We start from the raw sequence: 21,912 nt of genomic DNA, 5'->3' as shown, positions 1-21,912 counted from the left end.
TATATAAGAGGTTATAAATCGACTTCTTCCCCAGTGCTTTCAGGTGTGCTACAGGGCGGTGTTCTGGGCCCCCTTTTATTCTTAGTTCTTATAACTGATCTTCCAAAATCGATCACTGTTCGCTGATGATAGCGTGATGCACAAAACAGTCAAGTCCCCATGTGATCAAGAAGACCTGAACACTAATTAAAGAGAAATTGTAAACTAGTGCGCTGTAAATCTGTAATAAATCTGTAATCATGTCTGTCACCAGGAAGAAAAATACTTCCGTACTGCATTGCAGGTGAACAAGTTAATAGGGCTTCAGTTCTCACCTACTCTAGAATGCTCCATACAGGGGGGAAGGGGGGGGGGGGGGTAGGTCATAACATTCGCAGTGCAATTCCCGATATAAGAATACTGGTAAAACCGGTACTTGAATATGAATAAATTGTGTGGGACCCTCTACACTGCATCGAATAAAACAAAAATTGAAAAAGTCTTTCTCCCGTTTCGTCTACAGCAGATACCGCCACCTCGCCATTAGCCAACCTCGAAAAACCAGAATGTCGCACTAAATATAGAAAGGCTGAAGTATCGCTTATTCTAATCTATGGCCACTTAAAGAATAATACATCACACTATTTTGCAATACACCCCACTGGGCCATCAAGACATCGCGGTAGTGTGTATATTACTGTGTCGCTTTCTGATAATGATTGTTTTAAATACAGCTTTTTTTCCTAGAGTTATTAAAGAGCATGCTGCCTGACTTCGCTGTAAAAAGTAACACTATACCTTTCTTGAAAGCCTAAAAACATACTTTGAACATGACGTACCCATATAAAAGTTGTCCCCATGCATAATCCTCTTTTTTTTGCTGTATTGTTTTCCTGCTTTGCGTCCAGAGCGTTTGCTTGTATTTTTTGTGCCGGACTATTATAGTTGTTGAAACGGGCTCCCATTTTTAATGCGAATTTCCTTTTTTGTTTTTCCCACTCCTGTATTAGACTGCAATGCTGAGAGTAATATTTAAATGAATGAATGAATGAATGAATGAATGAATGAATGAATGAATGAATGAATGAATGAATGAATGAATGAATGAACAACACTGAAGCACGCACACCAAGTGGAACTAAAGGTTCACTACCTACCCCACGAAAGAACACAGCACGATCACCATTAAACATTACTTTCCTGCCTAAACGGCTCTTAAACCTCATACTCATTCGCAATTGCTGATTGGGTGAGTTGATGGGCGATGGTTTGAAATGACCAGCGCGAAAAACAGACAGAGACGAAGTTTTCACGCTTGTCGTTTCGACTCAAACTCGTAAAAGATACTGTAGCTGTGGTGGGTAAAAGAGCCATTGTTTTCACACCATCAATAAATAAATCCAATTTTTTCCTTAAACATGGCAAGAGGTACGGACTGGACAAACAAATAGGATACGCAAAAAGGACGATCACTTAAGAGGAAAACACAGCCTGTCCAGTGTTCTCCTCTTAAGTGATCGTCCCTTTTGCGTATCCTATTTCTTTGTCCAGTATGAACCAACTCGCCCAACAGCAAGTTCTAATCAGAGGTATGGTGATCCATCTTCCATCTTCCATCAGCTACGCCTCCTAATTTCCGAAGGCGGACGGGAAGAACGACGTTGAAGCGAAGGTGAGTGCCGCTGGGGTGGCGGCGTCACACTGCGATCAGATGCAGGTGATGAACACCGCAAATGTGTCGAATGTCCCAAGCGGACATAGGCGGAGATCGCTTGTGAATATTAGACGAGGGTAGGTAGTGCTGAACACTCGGGAATCTGGCGATATCTGGCCACACCTGTAACACGAAAGTTGAAGGCGCCAGCATGGCTAACAAAGTCAGTCACGACGTAGGTTGCAACCAGGCTCTCGCTGCTGACGAACCATGTCTCCAGGGCAAGCGGTCCTCCTCCCCGCCGGCTGGTGGACCTAACGTTGGGGACAGTTTTTTCAATCGTCCATATGCGAAGCGCTGCTAAGCTGGACCCACGGAATGGACAGGGCAGCGATAGCTGCCTGCGGTGCACAACAGTGCGGCATATTCTTCAGGCCAGAAGGTGTCTCTGGATGCCGAAAATTCCTCGCGCACAATCTCTCGTATCGCATCAGCCATAAAAAGGGGAGGACAGGCTTCAACCCTGGCTATAGAAGTGACATTGGCCAGTCGTTCGGATTTGGGAGTCATTCTACGCAGCTCAGCTTCAAATGTTCCACAATGTTCTATAAAGTCGGCGGTGGTCCTCAAGCTCTCTTTGCTAATCAGGAAACTATAAACGCTTTCCACGATTCCTTTTAGGAGGTGGCCGACCTTCGTCTTCAAGCATCACTCCTACCACTCGTATCATGGTCCTGACCAGAGTGACAGTATCCCAAATAAGTAAATAAATAAATAAATACTGGTATTCACTAGTTTGCATAGCTTTAAGATAGCTTCGATATATGCTGTGCAAGTTTCTCCGGTTACTTGTGGCCGGTGAAGCAACGTCTGTTCCGCACGCTTCTTCTTTGCAGATTCGTTCCCATATTTTCCTTCATCTCGCTTGTAAAGATAGCCCATGTACTTTGTTAATCCTCGGGATTGTCGAACAAGTCGAAAGCAGGGCGGCTGAGCCGAACACCACGTTAGGTGGCTTAGTAGCAGGCTCCAGCGGTTATATTTCCTCATTCATTCTTAATGCTTCAGCCACTCGTCAGCGTACTCCTGAGGCTTTCCAAAGAATGTCCCGGGCTCTCGATAATGCGGCCATTTATTCGCAGTGGATGGGCCTTCAGTCATGTCCGAATGAATTGGTGGCAAGCTAGCGAGTCTATACGCCTCCTTCGATAGATGGAACGGTCAGTGCTCGATACCTAAGCACCTTTCACGAAACCTGTTACGTGCTTAGTACGCCCGGGGGGGGGGGGGGGGGGGGGGGTTATTATTTACAAATAGAGCGATCGAAGCAGGACCGTGACGGAGGCTCCAAACATCCATCTTTGTCCGTCATGTTCGGCGAAGGCGGGTGGCATTAGGCTTGGGGTACAATTGAATCGCTCTCCTAGACTGTTACACATAGGGAGATAAGGCGTTGTTAATTGCCTTATTGGCTTAGGCTGCTATCAAGCAAAGGATCAAACAGGTTTTCGGAAACGGTACTCTACTATTGATCAAATTCTAACCATCAACCAGGTGATAGAAAAATGCTCGGAATATAACCAGCCCTCATACATAGCATTCATTGATTACGAAAAAGCATTTGACTCGGTAGAAACCTCGGTGGCGATGCAGGCATTGCGAAATCAGGGGGTAGACAAGCCATACGTGAAAGTGCTGGAAGATATATATAGTGCCTACACAGCAACCAAACTTTTGCATAAAGAAAGTAACAAAATTCCCATAAAGAAAATGTTAGACAAGGAGACACGATCTCCCCAGTACTATTCACAGCTTCCCTTGACGAAGTATTCAGAGACGTGGCGTGGGAGCAGTTCCGGATAAACGTAGATGGAGAATACCTCAGTAATCTGCGATTGGCTGATGACATTGCTTTGCTAAGTAACTCGGGGGATGAACTGCAAATAATGATTGATGACCTAGACAGGAAAAGTAGGCAGGTAGGCTTAAAAATCAATATGCAGAAGACTAAGATAATATTCAACAGCCTCGGGAAGGAACAGCAGTTTACGTTAGGTAGCGAAGCACTGGAAGTAGTAGGCGAATATGTCTACTTAGGACAGGTAGTAACCGCAGATCCGGACCATGAAAAGGAAATAACAAGAAGAATAAGATTGGGATGGAGCGCATTTGGAAAGCGCTAACAGATTATGACTAGCAGCTTACCGGTATCGCTAAAGAGGAAAGTATATAACAGTTGCATCTTACCTGTACTCACCTAGAGGGCTGAAACGTGGAGGATAACCAAGAGGGTTCTACTTAAGTTGAGGAAAACTCAGAGGGCTATGGAACGAAAAATAGTAGGGGTAACATTAGGAGATGGGAAGCATGCAGAGTGGGTCAGAGAAATAACTCAAGTTACTGATATTCTAGTAGAAATTAAGAAGAAGCAATGGGCATGGGCAGGACATGTAGTGCGAAGAGAGAATAACTGATGGTCGCTTAGGCTAAAAAACTGTGTTGCAAGGGAAGGAAAGCGTAGCAGGGGGCGGCAGAAAGGCAGATGGGCGGATGAGGTTAAGAAGTTCGCAGGGGCCAAGTGGATGCTGCTAGCACAGGACCGGTTTACTCAAAACGTGTTTACTTTTTCTTGGCCTCCCGCATGCGACAGGGAGGGATGGAGAGCCAATTTTCTCCCAAATTTTGTCAATATGCTGCTCAGCACAGCCCCCCACTGCTCCTTTGACATATTATTCAGTGATCTATATTTTTTTCTTGAAGGGTGGATGGGGAGGAGTGGCGAACATATTCCCACATAATGGGGTCGAGGCTGACTCTGGCCTTCCAGTAATGACAAGCTTAAAAGTGTAGATAACTGGATGGATGAGGTCGAGGAAGGCGGTTATGGAAAATGTGCGAGTCATGAAGATGACGCCATAGAATCTCGCGACGAAAGATTTTGCGCTATGCAGGACAATGCAGAAGGCGCTCGAGGCGGTAGTATTGACGTACCACGTCATGAAAAGAAAGCAGGTGGTCACGGACTGAATGGACTGCTACCCCAACAGTGGATTCTCGAGCGTTAATATTCACCACATCTTTACCAGCTAAGCCCTCGTGCGTGGAGATCCATAGAATTGCATAACAGTTGGTTGGAGGACGTCATAAGAGGAGAGACAGGATTGGACGATATATTCGACCCACGCATATGGCGTTTCATTCTCTTAGCGCTAGCGAGACGCATTCAGGTGTATTCAACGAGTTCGATTACGGTGCACCCTTATTATTGAAAAAGCAGCACAAAATCAACGACAGTTCAGAAACAATGATGGAAGGATGATGCTGCTGAAGTAGAACAATGCACGCTGACAATATAAATATTAGCCTCTGCCGACCCCGCTGGTCAGTGGTTAATGAGCTGAGTAAGTGCTAAAGCTGATCGCCACAACGATTGCAGTTGCTGGAAACCTCAAGCGGACGAGCACCACTTGACCCGAAGCCACTGGCTCCACTTCGTCCGCGGATGACGCCGTCTTCGCAAGCCAAAACCAGGCGCGCGTGTTTCCCAGCTCAAAATATGGGAGTGGTGTACTATTTGTCTAGCAGAAATACATCTGAGTGGGGTCACATCTATTTTGCTTTATTTTTTTAACGTAGTGGTGGCGCATTTGTAGAGTCAATTTAGGGTGCGTCGATTCTTTCGCCTCACTGGCCATCAAGACACCTTCACAATGCTGCGAGATTCGTTTGGAGTGCCGTAACCTTCCAATTTCGTCTGCCGTGGTGGAGCTGTGGATTGGTGTGGCCTCGGCCTGCGGCAGTTTCCATCAGCACCGTCGTCCACTATGTCCATCCAGGGCCTCATCCGGACGCGGCGGAACCAGGGATGTCGGACGACGTGGTGCTCGGTCAGCGCACGGTTCGTCCGTCGGGTGAATCGGCCTTAAAGCACGCGTCTACTGAGCCGGACGGCGGCGGCAGCTTTTAGGTGGAGACGAAAACAAGGCGCCCGTGTACTCTAAGATGTGAGTGCACGTTCAAGAATCCCAGGTTGTTGAAATTTCCGAAGTCTTCCACTACGGAGTCTCTCACAGCCTGAGTCACTTTGAGGAGTTAACCGTTATATAACCATAAAACCTGTAATTAATATCCTAGATTGGGGCCGCTTTTTTTCTTCACTTCCTCTGCCTTATAGTATGCGCAGTAAATTCACTTCCTTCTTCATCGCTCAAAATGAAACCTGAAGACCCAGTTTTGTAAAATCTCTGAAGTTAGCTAATCTTTACTGTTCACACATTTTGTTACTGCTCACTACTTCGTGGTCACAGTGAAGTGGAGAAGAATAAAAACGAACCAATTGTAAATGGTAGTGCTCACCCTTATTGGAGTGCAAACACGAGAGCTTGACAGAACAGGAAATGTATCAGTGACGAAGCCAAACCATCCCTGTGCATATTATTTCTTTGAAGCGGTGGCTGTGCACAAAATGGGAGGCAATGTGCACGTGCTGCTCCTACAGAATTCATCTTTAGGTGGTAAACGTGGCGTAGAGTGAACGTCCGCACTGCTCGTCCGGTCTGGAGGCACAAACAACCAACGCCAATTTGTAACTTTTGCCATATGTTGAGGGCTTTTGGAGCGTGTTAAATTACTACAATCGTGATGATCCCTTATGTTTCCAGAAATTGATCACTGAAAATTCTCAGTGGATTGCAATGTTTAATTCCAAGTCTTTGACGCCTTGTTTTGTTGAAATTTAAAGGTGAGCAGTTGACCTTCACGCCGGTCGTGAGATATCGCCAGCACTCTGAAACGGACAGTGTTAGATCATTTCTTGCCTCTGAAGGGCAGGATATGTTCCCACGACGAAGAAAATAAGTAATCGCGAACATGGCAGGACCCTTCCTCGGCCCAGTCGAACCCTCTAACCCCTGCTCAACGCCGAGTTCCTCAGAACGCGGTTAACTGTCGACTTATGCGACCACGAAATACTGAAAAACCTTCTCCGTTTTGACATTTACCCGCCTGCGGGGGTGCAGTGGTAAGACGCCCCACTACTGTGCCGAAGTACCCGGGTTCGAACCTAACCTTGGCGGCTGCGTTTCGATGGAGGCGAAACGAAGTGGCGTCCGTGTGCTGTGCGATGTCAACGCACGTTAAATATCCCCAGGTGGCAGAAATTACTCCGGAGCCCTCCACTACGGCTCCTCCTTCTCTCTTTCCCCTTTAACTCCCACCTTCCTCCTTTCCCTTACGGCGCGCTTCAGGTGTCCACAGAAACCAGTGTGACAGATACTGCGCATTTCCCTTCGTATGAACTAATTATTATTACAGGGATCGCAAAGATGCCCATTGGAAGCTGGGGGGATCCACCAGATAAAAGTTATCATGTGCACCACTTAATCTTCCTTCATATCGTATCTCAGTGTAGGGTTTCTGCTGGGCTAGTTGGTGGCGGTTATCAAACATTATGGAGTCGCAGCGCTGGCAGACAAGGACAAAGGACTAGGGACACACACAACTGCACCTCACCGCCTTTCCAGACTTTGTAAGCGCGTTAACAAGCCAGCCGGACGAACAAAAGAATGCACAACAAAGAATAAAGAACCGTGTGTCGCATGAGCCACAGGAGTTGTCTATTCTATTCCTATTTCCTGCGGCAAAGAATGCGTTGGGCAGATCGGTCGCTGTGTAAATAAAATACTACAGGGGCATAAATTGAACGTAAAAGACACGAAATCAAGCAGCCTGGCTATGCCCTGTCGAGAGTGCTCACCCTGTAAGAACGACCCTACAAAATTTGCGAACACCACAGTCTCGGCAAAAAACAAGAATCAGCTGAGCCGCCTTCATTGACAACCTGAAAGCAGACTGCGTCGGCGTGCCTTCAGTAGCCCTCCGAGAAAAAGAGATCGCTTTCTTGTCCGGCTCTTTATAAGTACTCTGCATCCCAGCCATGTAAAAGACTTTTCTTGCTTCTCTGTTTCGTTTTTTGACCTGCTGATTTCGCCTCATTTACGATATCCATGCCCCTCATTTTACCTACTCATTGAGGTTTTGCTGTTAATTATTGCCTCATTTTGTTAATTCTCACCTCGCTGACACCTTCTTTTCACCTTGTGTTAGCTCTCATTAAATTTTTGGCTGTTAGTTGTTGCCTCTTTGATGAAATTTTATCTGTTTTTATCTTTCGCCTCATTGAAGTTTTTGGCATGTTTTTTGTTGGCTGTTTTTCATGCATCTTCACCTTTTCATGATTTTGCCGTGTTTATGTTTGGCTCTTCCACGCCTTTTTTCATTTACCATGCTGCATTTTCTTTTTACTTGCTTCTATGCCTTGTTTTTATAGCCTCTTCTGTGTTTGTTGCCCCACGGTCGTTTTTTTGTGGGGCGGCCTTCTCGTACTGAGATTGTGATAGGGCTACTGGGATTGCGATTCGGCATCTGAGATTGCGAGATATTGCGATGCTGCTACGGAGACTGCTATATCTGTGTTGTGAGTGCGCTTGCGTATCCAGTTCCTTCTGTCAATTATAAATGGGTGGATCAAAAGCGTCCAAAATAAAGTTGTAAGTTCAGCGCAGTTGTTTGTCCCTTATCCTTTATCCTTGTCTGCCAGCGCTGCAACAGCATAATCTTATTTCACACCGCGAAATTATTTTGCCTCTTATTCGAGCCTCGCCTAAATCTGTACTGCTTGGCATTCCTTACTGCCCTCCAAATAGTAAAGTAGAGTTCTGGGCTAGTTGGTAATACATGATAAGTGGGAGGCTTAGCGCGGAACATACAAGGACAGGAGAGGCACACAGGACGAGCGCTAACTTACAACTGAAAATTGGAAGGAAAAAAGTACGAACTCGAGGAAAAATATGTGCGCATGCTCTATAAAGCCCTGAATTTGCATGACTGCAAAGATAATTCAAGATAATCTAGGGCCACCCAAAGGCAGATAAAACAGAAGAAATAGAGAAGAAATACCGGAAGCATACAAAAAAACTTACACAGCATTTAAAAAATTTAAATAGTAATTCAGATTTATTTTAAAACATAATAATATATTATCTAATCTTGCCCTAGTCCTCTTTAATGCATTATTGTCATGTTCGGTGATTTGAACTTTCCAAACGTTGATCAACCTAATGCGACGGCTGAAGCAAGAAATGTTCTAGACGATGTCTGACGAACAACCCGGCGCAACTCTTTAAAGAACCTGCACGCGCCGGAAGCGTTTCTGCCGTCACTTCACATCTAATACTAGGAAATTCTCGTTTTTATTTATTTTGTAACCTCAAGGAGCACAGGAGGGGCCTCCATTTACCTACTGGAAATCAGCGTCACATTTTTCTTCACTCCAACATCCTGAGTCACATGCAAAAAACTACCATCCTATATGACAAAGGGAACTGTGAGAATAAGTGGCATAAAATGAAGAAAAAATAAGAAAAGACTCTTCCGCACGGCCAAACTAAACCGAAGCACGTTAGCATTGAACCGATACTGTCATCATCATCATCATCATCATCAGCCTGACTATACCCACTGCAGGGCGAAGGCCTCTCCCATATTTCTCCACTTAACCCGGTTCTGTGCTAGCTGCATCCACTTGACCCCCGCGAACTTCTTAACCTCGTCCGCCCAACTAACTTTCTGCCGCCCCCTGCTACGCTTACCTTCTCTTGGAATCCAGTTTGTTACCCTTAGTGACCATCGGTTACCCTCTCTTCGCACTACATGTCCTGCCCATGTCCATTTCTTCTTCTTAATTTCTACTAGAATGTCGGTAACTTGAGTTATTTTCTCTGACCCACTCTGCACGCTTTCTATCTCTTAATGTTACCCCTACCATTTTTCGTTCCATAGCCCTCTGGGTTGTCCTCAACTTAAGCAGAACTCTCTTGGTTAGCCTCCACGTTTCAGCCCCATGGTGAGTACAGGCAAGATGCAACTGTTGTATACTTTCCTCTTGAGCGATACCGGTAAGCTGCTAGTCCTAACTTGTGAGTGATTGCCAAATACGCTCCATCCCAATCTCATTCTTCTTGTTATTTCCTTTTCATGGTCCGGATCTGCGGTTACTACCTGTCCTAAGTAGACATAATCGCCTACTACTTCCAGTACTTCGCTTCCTAATGTATACTGCTGTTCCTTCCCGAGGCTGTTACCTTACCTTAGCCGTCTGCATATTAATTTTCAAGCCTACCTTTCTACTTTTCCTGTCTAGGTCATCAATCACTATTTGCAGTTCATCCCCGTGTTGCTTATCAAGGCAATGTCATCAGCAAATCGAAGATTACTGAGGTATTCTCCATACCTCAAACGTTTTTTTACAATAATTTACCGAACATATTGCGTCAAAAAATTGAAAAAGTTCTGAAAATAATAAAACCCCCAAACGTCGCCTGATTATACTCACCTGCGAATGCATCATCATCATCAGTAGCAGCCAAACTGTACCCACTGCAAGGCGAATTCCTCTCTCATTTTCCTCCAATTAACCCTGTCCTGTGATAGCTGCATGTACTTGACCTCTTCGAATTTCTTAATCTCATCCACCCACCTAAATTTCTTCCGCCCCCTGCTATGCTTTCCTTCCGTTGGAATCTAGTTTAATACCCTCAGCGACCATCGGCTATCCTCTCTTCGCACTACATGTCCTGCCCATGCCCAATTCTTCTTGTTGATTTTCACTACAATATCAGTAACTTGAGTTATTTCTCTGACTTACTTCGCACGCTTGCTATCTTTTAGCGTTACACCTACCATTTTTTGTTCCATGGCCCTTTGTTTTGTCCTCATCGTAAGTAGAACCGTTTTCATCAACATTTATGTTCAGTACCGGTAGGATGCACATATTATGCATTCTTCTCTAGAGTGATTCCGGTAAGCTGTAGTCATAATGTTTGACCAATAAATGATGTTGCCAGCCTAGTTGGTCTACCATCTTTTAAAACTCGGAAAAATCTCTGGTGCAAAATATAATCCGTTGTCCCCTTGTGTCTCTCTTTCTTTTTTTGTGTGTGAATTATTTGCGCCACTGTTTTTCCCAGTTTTAAAACATAATCTGCGAGTACCTTGCAAATGCGCTCCATCCCAATCTTATTTGCCTAGTTATTTCCATTTCCCGGTCCGGATCTGCGATCAATAGCCGTCCTAAATAGACATATTCGCTTACAACTTCCAACCCTTCGCAACCTATGATGTTACTGATGTTACTTTCCCGGGATGTTTTGCATTATCTTAGTTTTCTGGATATTAATATTTAGGCCTACCTTTCTGCTTCTCTTGTCTGGATCATTTATCATTAGTAGCGGTTGTTCGGCTGAGTTGCTTAACAAGGGAATTGTCCCTTTCATTATGCAAAACTATAGTTTCTGTGCAGCCACTATAGATATCTTTCAGTACTTTGACATATGGCTCACCTACACATTGATGTCGCAATGCCTGCATGAACACTGAGGGTCGAGTCAAATGCTTTCTCGTAGTCAAGGAATGGTATGTGTAAGGTCTGGTTATATATTCTACTTTTCTATCATCATGCTTAGAGCGTGGATATATATGATCGATGGTAGAGTACATTTTCCGAAATGCTTCTTGATCCTTTGGAGCCTTTTTCCAGATCCATTAGCAGTTACCTAGGTAATTGATAATAAGCTGATTGGTCTGTAATTTTTCAAATCCTTTCTTACGAATAAAGATTTAGCGTTCTTTCAAGATTCCGGTACTTTCGATGTCATCAGGCATTGCGTGGCCAGTTTTTCTAACACTGTATCCCCTCCGTCCTGCAACAAGTCTGTAGTTACTTAATTTTCCCCAGCTGCTTTTCCCCTTGTCACAGCTTCTAAGGCTTTCTTAACCTCGTATTTGGTTACCGGCGAATCGTCCGAATGCACTTCATTACAGCCAATTTAAAATATTTATTTTTTATTTATTGGGGCCTCAAAGGCCCACTAGGGGAGTTTTAGCGCGGCGATGAATGATTTAAAAAATTCAAGGTCAGGATGGGCTGTCGTTCCAGTGTGGGAGAAAAGTGATGCGCAGAAGTGGATGCTCGAGGTGTGACTGGCGCCAAGTGAACAGCAGGGGTGATAATAGAAGGCCTGAGAGGGGAATGATAAAACCTGTGAAAATGTGAGTCTTGCTATTTATGACAGGATTTATGGCTGCGAAGGTTAGCTTTCGCTTTCAATGATGTTACGCTCGTAAGGTATAAGTAATTAGAATATACGAATCGTATGGTGCGGTTTTGAACGGACTCGAGTGTTTTAGAAAGGTTATTTTTGGGTTGATCCAGGAAAGAGCCTGAGTATTCTAGTTTAGGGCGACACGAGTTAAATATGCGGAAAGTTTTACTGCAGCCGGTGCCAGACGCAGGTTACGCTTCAAAAAACCAAGACCACGGTTAGCTTCGTTGGTTATGTTCATAACATGGGTGTTCCAAGAAAGATCCCTTGTTAGGGTGATTCCTAAATATTTATGTGTGGATGTATTAGATACCGATGCCCCGAAAATAGTTTAGTTCGGGGTAGGGTAAGAGAGACGGCAATTAAATGAGATTATAGTTGTTTTACTACCCCTTTAAAGGCGTTAGCCAGTTAGCGCACCACTTTCCACAAGATTTATGTCGCATTGCAGACGGTCAACATCTGTGCTGGAAGTGATGCTCCGGTAGATGACGCAGCCCTCGACGAACACACGTACAGTAGAAGATAGATTATGCGGGAGATCACTATTTAAATTAAGAGTAACAGAGGACCTAAAACGGCACCGCCTCTCTTAATCTGGCCCAGTCACCAACGCCGTGACAAATCTGGTGGGGGTGAGGACTGATGTCCCGTACCCCTCGACTCAGCAGGAGTGCTAGTCCTATATTCGAGAAAACGCCTGTTCACCGCACCAGCCGCAGGCAACGAGGCGCACCACCTCATGATTACCGGTAGACACGACGCCGTCGCAATGCCTGGCGCGACCCGCCCCTACGTGACGTTTCAGAACCCCCGCGTCCCAAAGACCTTTCACCGGGACACCTATGAAGACGTCTACGACTGGTTGCAGCACTACGAAAGGGTAGCAGCGTTCAACCTCTGGGATGACGCTGCCCGGCTTCGAAACGTCTACTTCAGCCTTGACGATGGCGCTCGGACGTGGCTCGAGAACCATGACGAGCAGCTGTCTTCTTGGAGTGAGTGCAAGCGTCAGCTTGTGGCAACTTACAGAAGCTCAGATCGCCGCGAAAGGGCCGAACGCACTCTCCAATCTCGGGTCCAAATGCCTAATAAAACTATCGCGGCGTGTATCGAAGACATGACGCGCTTCTTCAAGCGCGTGGACCCTACGATGTCCGAGGACGAAAAGCTGGGCTACCTCATGCGTGGTGCCAAAGAGCAGCTTTTTGCTGGCCTGTTCCGCAAACCTCCGAAAACTGTCGCAGAATGTCTTGTGGAAACATCCACGATGGAGAAAGGTTTTCAGCAGTGAGTTTCGGCACAAGATCGTACCGTCCACGCCCCCTCCGTTTCTGCCGAGTTACCATCGCATGGCATCGACACATCTGCGCTACGGGAACTCGTACGTTTGATTGTGCGCAACGAACTCCGACTCCGACACCTCAACCAGCACCTACCTCCATTGAGAGCGTTATCTGCGACGAGGTACAGCAAGCGCTCCGGCCTCTGTTTCAAAACGGTGAACCTCGCCCTGATCCTCCTCTTACCCCACCTGAGTGTCACCGCCCTGCATGCGCCGATTTTCTGCAATAATCTCCGCCCCAGTCGCCGTCCCTCATTCCTGCTAACGTAGCTGTGCCGACAACACCAGCCCCCGTGATCCAGTACGTAACAAATTCCCGACCGTCTACACAGAAAGCAGACGAGTGGCGTACCCCCGACCGACGGTCGTTATGCTTTCACCACGGCCTCACTACGGCGAACGGCGCCGAGCCGCTGAAAATTTTGTCAGTGACCAGCGCCGTGGTGTTCCGTCTCGTCTGCTGCAATATCGGTCCCCGACTCCCAGGGCTCGCCCTTCTCCATCTGCTGCGAGTTCTTCATCAGCAGCGCAGGGCCGATCGCCCAGTCCCCAACGCGAGAACAGGAACCAGCGACCTTCGGGGGTAGGCTCGCTGGACATCGCTGCACGGGAGACCCCCATCGACGCGGACACAGAAAGACTACGCATCGTTATTGGAACAGTGCGTGGTTACCGATCATAACACCGCCTCAACGCCACCACGACGCACCCGCCACGACGATGATTTGCCGGTGGAACCGACGACGCAGCAACGCATCCGCAACGACGACGAATTGCAGGTGAAGCAGACCGCGTAAACCGACGCAGAGCAGCGAACGACTCAGAAGCCTGACATTCGTGAGCAGCTTTCGTTGGACATACCAGTAATACTGGATGGTCGCCATGTTCGAGCTTTGTTGTATACTGGAGCCGATTATTGCATTTTGAGCAGCAAGTTTGTCGCAGCTCTCAGGAAGGTTTTGACTTCATAGGCTGGCACACACGTTCGGTGGTGATCTGATTACTCCTGTAGGCGTGCGCATGGCCAGAGTTCAAATTCAAAAGTCAACGTTTGCGCTACACTGCCTTGTTCTGAAAAGCTGCTCGCGTGACCTGATTCTGGGCGTAGAGTTTCTTCGTGAATATGGAGCAATTATTGACTTCCGGGATTTTAAGGTCTCGTTTTCTGCTGAGAGAGCAGTAGCCCTCAACAGTATAAAGCGACCACTCAATGTGCTTTGAGTTTATGCGCACAGTATCACGCTACTGCCCCGAACCAGCAGCTTCGTTAATGTCGAATGCAATGCTCTTCACGATAGTGACGCAATAGCCGAAACTAACATCTCGTTAGTGTTGACTCAAGGAGTCTGCGTGGCCCGCAGTTTGATCCATCTTCACTGTGATCAGTCACAGGTACTTATCAATTTTACGCATGAGTATCAGCACCTTTTTCGTGACGCTTCAGTAGCTACCGTAGAATGCATGTCTGATATCTCCGAGTGCTCGTCCTCAGAAACCATGCCACCACCCACATCCCTCGACCATCTCGATGTCAGCTCAGAGCTATCGGTCAACCAGCGTGAACAGCTGTTTTCATTGTTACTCGAATTCAAAGAGTTTACATCAACGTTGATGTAAATTCAAAGAATTTACATCAACGTCAAAAGTGCATCAAACTATCGCCAAGAGCCAAATCGTGACGTTCGATGATGTGCGTCCAATCCGCCAGCAACCCTACCGCGTCCCTTCGGCCGAGCGTGAAGTTATAAAGTCACAAGTTAAGGAGATGCTCGAAGATGATGTTATCCGGCCTTCAAATAGCCCGTGGTCCTCGGCGGTCGTTCTAGCTAAAAAGAAAGACGGCACGCTACATTTTTGCGTCTATTACTGCAAGCTAAACGCCGTAACCAAGAAAGATGTTTACCCCTTGCCGCGGGATTAACGATTCTCTCAACCGCCTTCGGCGTGCAAAGTATTTTTCGTCCATTGATATAAAAAGTGACTACTGGCAGATTGAGGTAGATGAGCGAGATCGTGAGAAGACAGCCTTTGTGACACCCGACAGCCTTTACGAATTTAACGTTCTACCTTTTGGAATTTGTTCCGCGCAGGCCACATTTCAGCGGATGATGGACACTGTCCTCGCCGACCTTGAATGGCAGTGTTACCTAGTCTACCTATATGACGTGGTGGTCTTTGCAGAATCGTTTGCAGAACATCCTCAGCGCCTGCGGCCAATACTCGAAGCCCTTCGATCCGCTAACCTGACAATTAAGCCGCAGAAATGCCACTTTGGCTACCGATAGCTCAAATTCCTAGGCTATGTCGTCAGCGCCGCCGGCGTGACACCCGACCCTGATAAGCTTGCTCCTGTTGTGGAATTTCCGATTCTACGTGATAAAAAAGCTGTTCGCAGATTTCTCGGCTTGTGCAGTTACTACCGGTGTTTTATGAATAACTTCGCTGATCTCGCTGAACCGCTGACTAGGCTCACCCGGGGAGAAGATAGATGTCTGGCCTCACGAGGGGTACGGCCCCGCTGCTGGAATGGGGCACTCACGCATCCTGCTTTTCCAGGTCTCGCTACTGTGTAGCGCGTCAGCCTGGCTCTCGGAAGATCATCATACCAGACCCACTTTCTTCGAAGAGCATGGCTTGTGCTCAAACAAGCCATTTCACGCTCAAGCCTTTATGATCAACATCTCACGGTCAAGTCTGGATTACAACGGAAACTTTATCTGGCAACATCGGCATTCTACAACTGCACCCGCTATCAGCACTATCGGCGTGGCATATAAACGTCCGCTTTCACCGGCCTCGACTGGGTACGGCACCGCTGCTGGAATGGGGCACTCACGCATCCTGCTTTTCTAGGTTAGTTACTTGAACCATTGCACTTGTTTAAAAAGCAGTAACTATTGTTTGGTAGCGGTGTCGTGCCCATTGAAACTGTGGGGTGTGGTGAAAAATTGCCTACTATTGCTGTCGAAATTCCGCGCATCATTGGTAGATCTGCTACTCCTTCTTTGTGGTGACATTGAAAAGAACCCTGGTCCTGATGACAGTGCCCTCACATCTGTCCTTAATGCAATAAAAAGGGTAAAGTTGGGGCAAGCGGAAATAGGCGAATTGAGAGGCCTCAAAGAAAAACAAAATAGCTACTGATAATCAAATTCAGCATCTAATGGAGAGGGTATCCGCCCTTGAAACCGCTATTGCTTCCCCCAGCGTTAGTTCAGCTGTTGCTTGTGGCAATGATGCAGCGTCCGATATTTCAAAACAACTGCATTCGAGATGCGATGACGCTGAGAATAGATGTAGACTGTCAAATTTGCTTTTCTTCGGCATTTCAGATGACGCCAAAGAGGACTGGCCATCCTCAGAGCGAAAGTTAATAGACCTTTGCACTGCGCTTCTCAATATAACAATTACCGGATCTCAAATCGAACGCTCGCATCGTATAGGAAAGCTTTCTGCTGACAAGCATCGACCAATAATTGCTAAGATGGCTCATTTTAAGGATAAACAGACAACCTTATCTGCTGCTCACAATCTAAACGATTCAGGCTATTCTACCAGCGAGGACTTTTCGCCTGCCACACGACTCGCACGTAAAAGACTAATAGAACATGCTAAGGCTGAGGATAAGAATTTCAGGTTATCTGTGGATAAAATGCGCATGGGCGGCAAGACATACATTTACAACAAAGAAAAAGGCTTGCTCTGTCGTTCTTTACAGCTAGCTAGCAAGGAAATCAGGCCCCGCTACACGCGCGATTACTGCTTGGAGCGCTTTCACACTACATTTATCAGTAACTTATGCCAATATTCGCAGCTTGCTTCCGAAACGTGACGAATTATGCTCTTTCATTGATGACAATAATACTGATATTCTTATATTAACTGAACCTGGCTGCACCCTGATATAGTCAACAGTGAAGTACTGCCTGGAAGAAATACTTATTCTCTTTATCGACATGACCGTTCAGAAAGAAAGGGTGGAGGTGTTTTGATAGCCATCAAACAAACACTCAAATCGTTTGCTATTGACACATCTTCACCACTTGAAATTGTCTGGATAGCCTGTACGTTGTTCCAAACAAAGATGCTGACAGGTGCCTGTTATCGACCACCCGACTATAATCACTGCTTTGTCGACAATCTCCGCAACAGCATCGAAGTTGCTGTTTTGCAATACCCTTGCGAGCACATCTACCTGTTCGGTGATTTCAATTTTCCAGATATCGATTGGTCTTCTTTATCCGCCGCTAGCACTACATCCCGTGACTTCCTAAACATCGCTTTGGATTTCAATCTGTCTCAAAACGTAAACAGTCCCACACGTGACTCCAATACACTGGATCTTATTTTCAGTAGCACTCCTGACACTGTAGGCGACATTACGTATTTCGATCAGTGATCACAGTGATCACAAACTAATGCAGTTGCCAATCCTATTCCTTCATAAGCACTCCGGTCGCTAAATCAAGATCATAAGAGACTACAATAAGGCCGACTATTCACAAATGAATGCAGATTTTGATGCATTTTATCACCACACATTCCTACCACCATTTAATTCCAGATCAGTAGATCAAAACTGGGTACTTTTTAGAGATAAGATCTGTCAGTTGGTCAACCTTTATGTCCCATCAATTCGAGTGAGCAACGACAGGTCTAATCCTTGGTTTAATAAATCCCCCAGAAAATTAAGGAACAGAAAGAAACGTCTGTACAAGAAAGCCTTGTTGACTGGCGATCAGTCCGATTGGAACAAGTATAAAGACTGTGTGAAAACATACTGTGCCGCCATAAGCGATTCTAAAAATAAGTACTTTTACCACGACCTTCCCGCTCTACTAAAATCAACGCCCAAGAAGTTTTGGCAGGTGACTGCACCGAAGAAAGATCGCTATCAACATTTCATTACAAGACGAAACACATTTACCTGTTCCCGATGAAGACTGCCCATCAAAATTCAACGAATTCTTTTCGTCTGTATTCACAAAGGTAGACTATTCCAGTGTACCGTTTGTTCCCGAATATGACTGGACTTTCATGGAACCGATTACTATAACTACTGAGGGTATATCACTTTTGATAGATAGCCTAAACCCTTCTATCTCTTGTGGAGTCGATACTGAAAAATACAAAGCCTATATCGAGTGAAATACTTTCACGTATCTTTCAACAATCGCTAGAGACTAGTCAATTGCCTGTAGTCTCTTGTCCTATATAACTGTGTGGAGCCAGTTATATAGGACAATGTAATAATAAGAGACTACATGAACACCGGAACAACTTGGAAAGTGGAAAGGACAAAACGTTTCTTGTATCACATTGTCATTCATGTGAAATAATGAAGAAGGAGAAGAAATCCACTCCTAAGTTTGACAAGGTTAGGATTTTGTATTGCCACAAAGAGATGACGAGAGAGGTAGTGGAATCATATTTTATTTCAACGGACAATAAGTGTGTCAGCAAGACTTCTCTTGCTCTTTCAAGCAAAGAGGTGTCTTTTTTAAGTGATTTTTTGTGCAGCAGGTGAACCCAGGGGTTGTTTCACGTGACTGTTTCGTTTTCTTCATGTTTGTTTTTTCTGGGCCTTGGAGTAAAGGGCTTAGGCATAGTTGTGAGTCAGCGCTAGTACTGTGGCTTTCTTTTATCTTGTCCTTTGTTTTCGTGTTCGCGCTGTTTATATTAATAATGAACATATCTTCTTGTTGAAGTGTTTGCTTGCGAACTGAGGCCGAGTCAAATGCAAGCTGAGTCAAGCTTGCCGCAGACCATCTTTTTGTCCCCACTCCCTGCATTTTTCTGTAAAAATGCTGAATAAAGATTGAATTGAATGCTCATTGCAATCCTTACCTGGTTTTCTTTGATTCTGTGTGTACACGTTTCCCTTATTCTAACCCGGTTATGCAGTGAGTGCTTATGCCCATTTATAATACTCTCATGCACTGCATATTGTGAGCCTTCTGTGGACCTTCTTTCATTTGTACATGCCATCATCATCTTTCATTTTTACATACCATCATCATCGTCTCGCGGCTCCGGCTCCGGCGCGTGCCTGGGTTGGTGATCGGATTAAAACGCTAGACAAGGCTTCGCTGTCCTTGCCGCCACGACCTCGCCGTCTTGACCTAGCCTTCTTCCACACGGCGGCTCACAATATGTAGAAAAACATTTTCAAGAACCTGTGGAATTAAATAAATATTAGCTGCTATGCAGAAAGCCATTACCATTAAAACTGTGTCATCAAACACGAAAAACTGATTATTATGTTGGCTTTCTCGTACAGCTGATGGGCGTCATTCTCTCAAGCTCCACTTGACAGTTGTTTTATGATCTCGGCCTTTAGAGCAGACGCAAATTATTTCTTGCAATTAATCGCCAGGTGTCCAAGAGAGCACACTTTACGTATGTGCAAGGAAGGTTGTGTACATAAGTTCTGTACGGCCAATCTGCATTCACTCACTTATTCACTGGGGTCATTTATGCTGCAGTTGACAAGTTGACCCACTCTAGTGTTTTCTGCCAAGAAACCCCAATGGCCAGTCACAATGTATGGATGCGAGAGTTGAACTGGGAAGAAGGCAGACCGCCGAAGAATTGACGCGTTTGAATTCTGGTGCTGGCGGAGACTCTTGAGAGTTCCTTGGACTGCCAGAAGATCAAATCAGTCGATTTGTCGACCATAAACCCTGACTGCTCATTGGAGGGTCAAATTCTGAAGTTAAAACTTAGCTACTTTGCTCATCTGATGAGAAGAGAGGAGTCGCTGGAGAAAGCTTTGATGCTGGGAAAGGTTGAGGGTTACCGGAGAAGGCTAGGCCGCGAACGCGATAGTCAGATGGCATCCTCGAGGTGCTGCAGATGAAGTTATGTGATGTTAGGAAGATAGTGACAGAGCGGAAAGCGTGGCGTGATATGGTCCACAGGGTCACAAAGAGTCGGACACGACTGAACTTAACTGCACTGATAAGGTGATGTTTTGATATATCTGTAAAATAATTCATTTGTTTTACTAATATCCTTTTCTTACTGTGAAATGTTTACTCCACTTTTACTTCAGCATATATCACAAGTTTGAAATATTCTGCCCATGCCCATTTCCTGTTAATTTCCACTAGAATGTCGGTAACTTGAGTTACTTCTCTGACCCACTCTGCACGCTTCCTATTTCTTAATGTTACCCCGACCATTTTTTGTTCCATAGCCCACTGGGTTGTCTTCAACTTAAGTAGAACTATCTTGGTTAGAGTCCACTTTTCAGCCCCATAGGTGAGTACAGGCAAGATGACACTGTTGTATACTTTCCTCTTGAGCGATACCGGTAAGCTGCTAGTCAAAATTTGCGAGTGCTTGCCAAATGGGCTCCATCACAATCTTATTCTTGTTATTTGCTTTTCAATGTCCGGATCTGCGGTTACTACCTGTCCTAAGTAGACATGGGCATGGGCAGGACATGTAGGGCGAAGAGACGATAACCGATGGTCGCTTAGGGTAACAAACTGGATTCCAAGGGAAGGAAAGCGTAGCAGGGGGCGGCAGAAAGTTAGGTGGGCGGATGAGGTTAAGAAGTTCGCAGGGGTCAAGTGGATGCAGGTAGCACAGAACCGGGTTAAGTGGAGAAATATGCGAGAGACCTTCGCCCTGCAGTGGTTATAGTCAGGCTGATGATGATGATGATGAAATATTCTAGAACTGAACTTGACTGGGACAAGATGGATGAAAGGCACGTGTGTATACGTAGGGCCACCAAGAACTTGAGCTCAAAACACCGTGCGGGCTCATCTAAGTTTCATTTTGAGCACTGGCATATATAAGCTTTGGCTTCAGTATATTCTTGAGTTAATTGAATGTCCCTAATTTTTTTATGAATATATTAGTGATTGGGCTAATTTTGCATTTGAGGTGTTATGTACAGTCATGGTCAGAAGTCCTGAAACCAAATGATTTTTGTCTCAGTCGCAAAATGAAGCCGTACGGTGTTATTAAAGAAAGAATTGCCATGAAATGCTATCAGACCGTTTCTGGCTGTGGTAATAAATCATTTCGAGGCATTTTAAATGCCTTGAAGTTGAAAGGTTATTAGATTTAACATATTTACAAAATGCATAAATATACAGACGAGGGTACCATGGTCATAAGACTGCACCGGTACCCTCGATAGATCACTACAACAAAATAAATAATAACTAAATATAAAATAATAAATAAATGCCTTTAGGCCTTGATGGCGTGACGGTTTCATTTTGCGGCTGAGACTATAATCCTTAGGCTTCAGGACTTTTGATCACTGCATGCTGCTCTGATAATTTGCGAGGGGTGATACGCGTTCAAGCCCTTCACCAAATGAGCGCCCTGCAAGTGAGGTCGCCAGGGAATCCCATCTTTATTCGAGAATATATTAAAAAAAATAAAGGTGCCGGCTTGATCAGTTCACAGCGAAGTTGTCAGAGACTTGTCGCCGACAAAACTATACCGATTCTGTGATATTATTAAAGGCTGACAAGCTGTAACGCTAAAAGCGAGCGGCCGCATAGGCGAGCGTGATCACACAACGGACCCAATTTCCGTAACACGTGCGGTATAGATAGAGGGCAGTCACGCGCTGCGTGGCCTGCAGATCTCGAGAAGCCTGCCTGACGCGGCGAAGAATTAAGCCGATCGTCGTAGAGTGCTCCCTTACGCGCATTTGATGATGACGTTCTTAGCAGAACTAGCTTAAAAAGCGCTATAATCAAGCTGTCACAAACTAGGAGTTGTTTATACTTGCGCCGATCGAATTT

The 21,912-nt window shown here is 45.6% G+C and overlaps 1 protein-coding gene and 1 pseudogene across 1 annotated transcript in view; one reads left to right on the top strand and one right to left on the bottom strand.

The window, feature by feature from the left end:
• LOC146175272 (uncharacterized) overlaps positions 1-13,087 on the top strand; it is a 40,480-nt pseudogene extending 27,393 nt beyond the window's left edge.
• The window catches only part of LOC146175270 (uncharacterized), a 303,458-nt gene that overhangs the window by 142,140 nt on the left and 139,406 nt on the right, over positions 1-21,912 (bottom strand). The window lies entirely within an intron of this gene.

Source organism: Amblyomma maculatum, chromosome 11 (assembly GCF_055883805.1).
Source record: "Amblyomma maculatum isolate TAMU_Amacu chromosome 11, ASM5588380v1, whole genome shotgun sequence".
Lineage (NCBI taxonomy): Eukaryota > Metazoa > Arthropoda > Arachnida > Ixodida > Ixodidae > Amblyomma > Amblyomma maculatum.
This window is presented reverse-complemented; position numbering and strand designations above follow the sequence as displayed.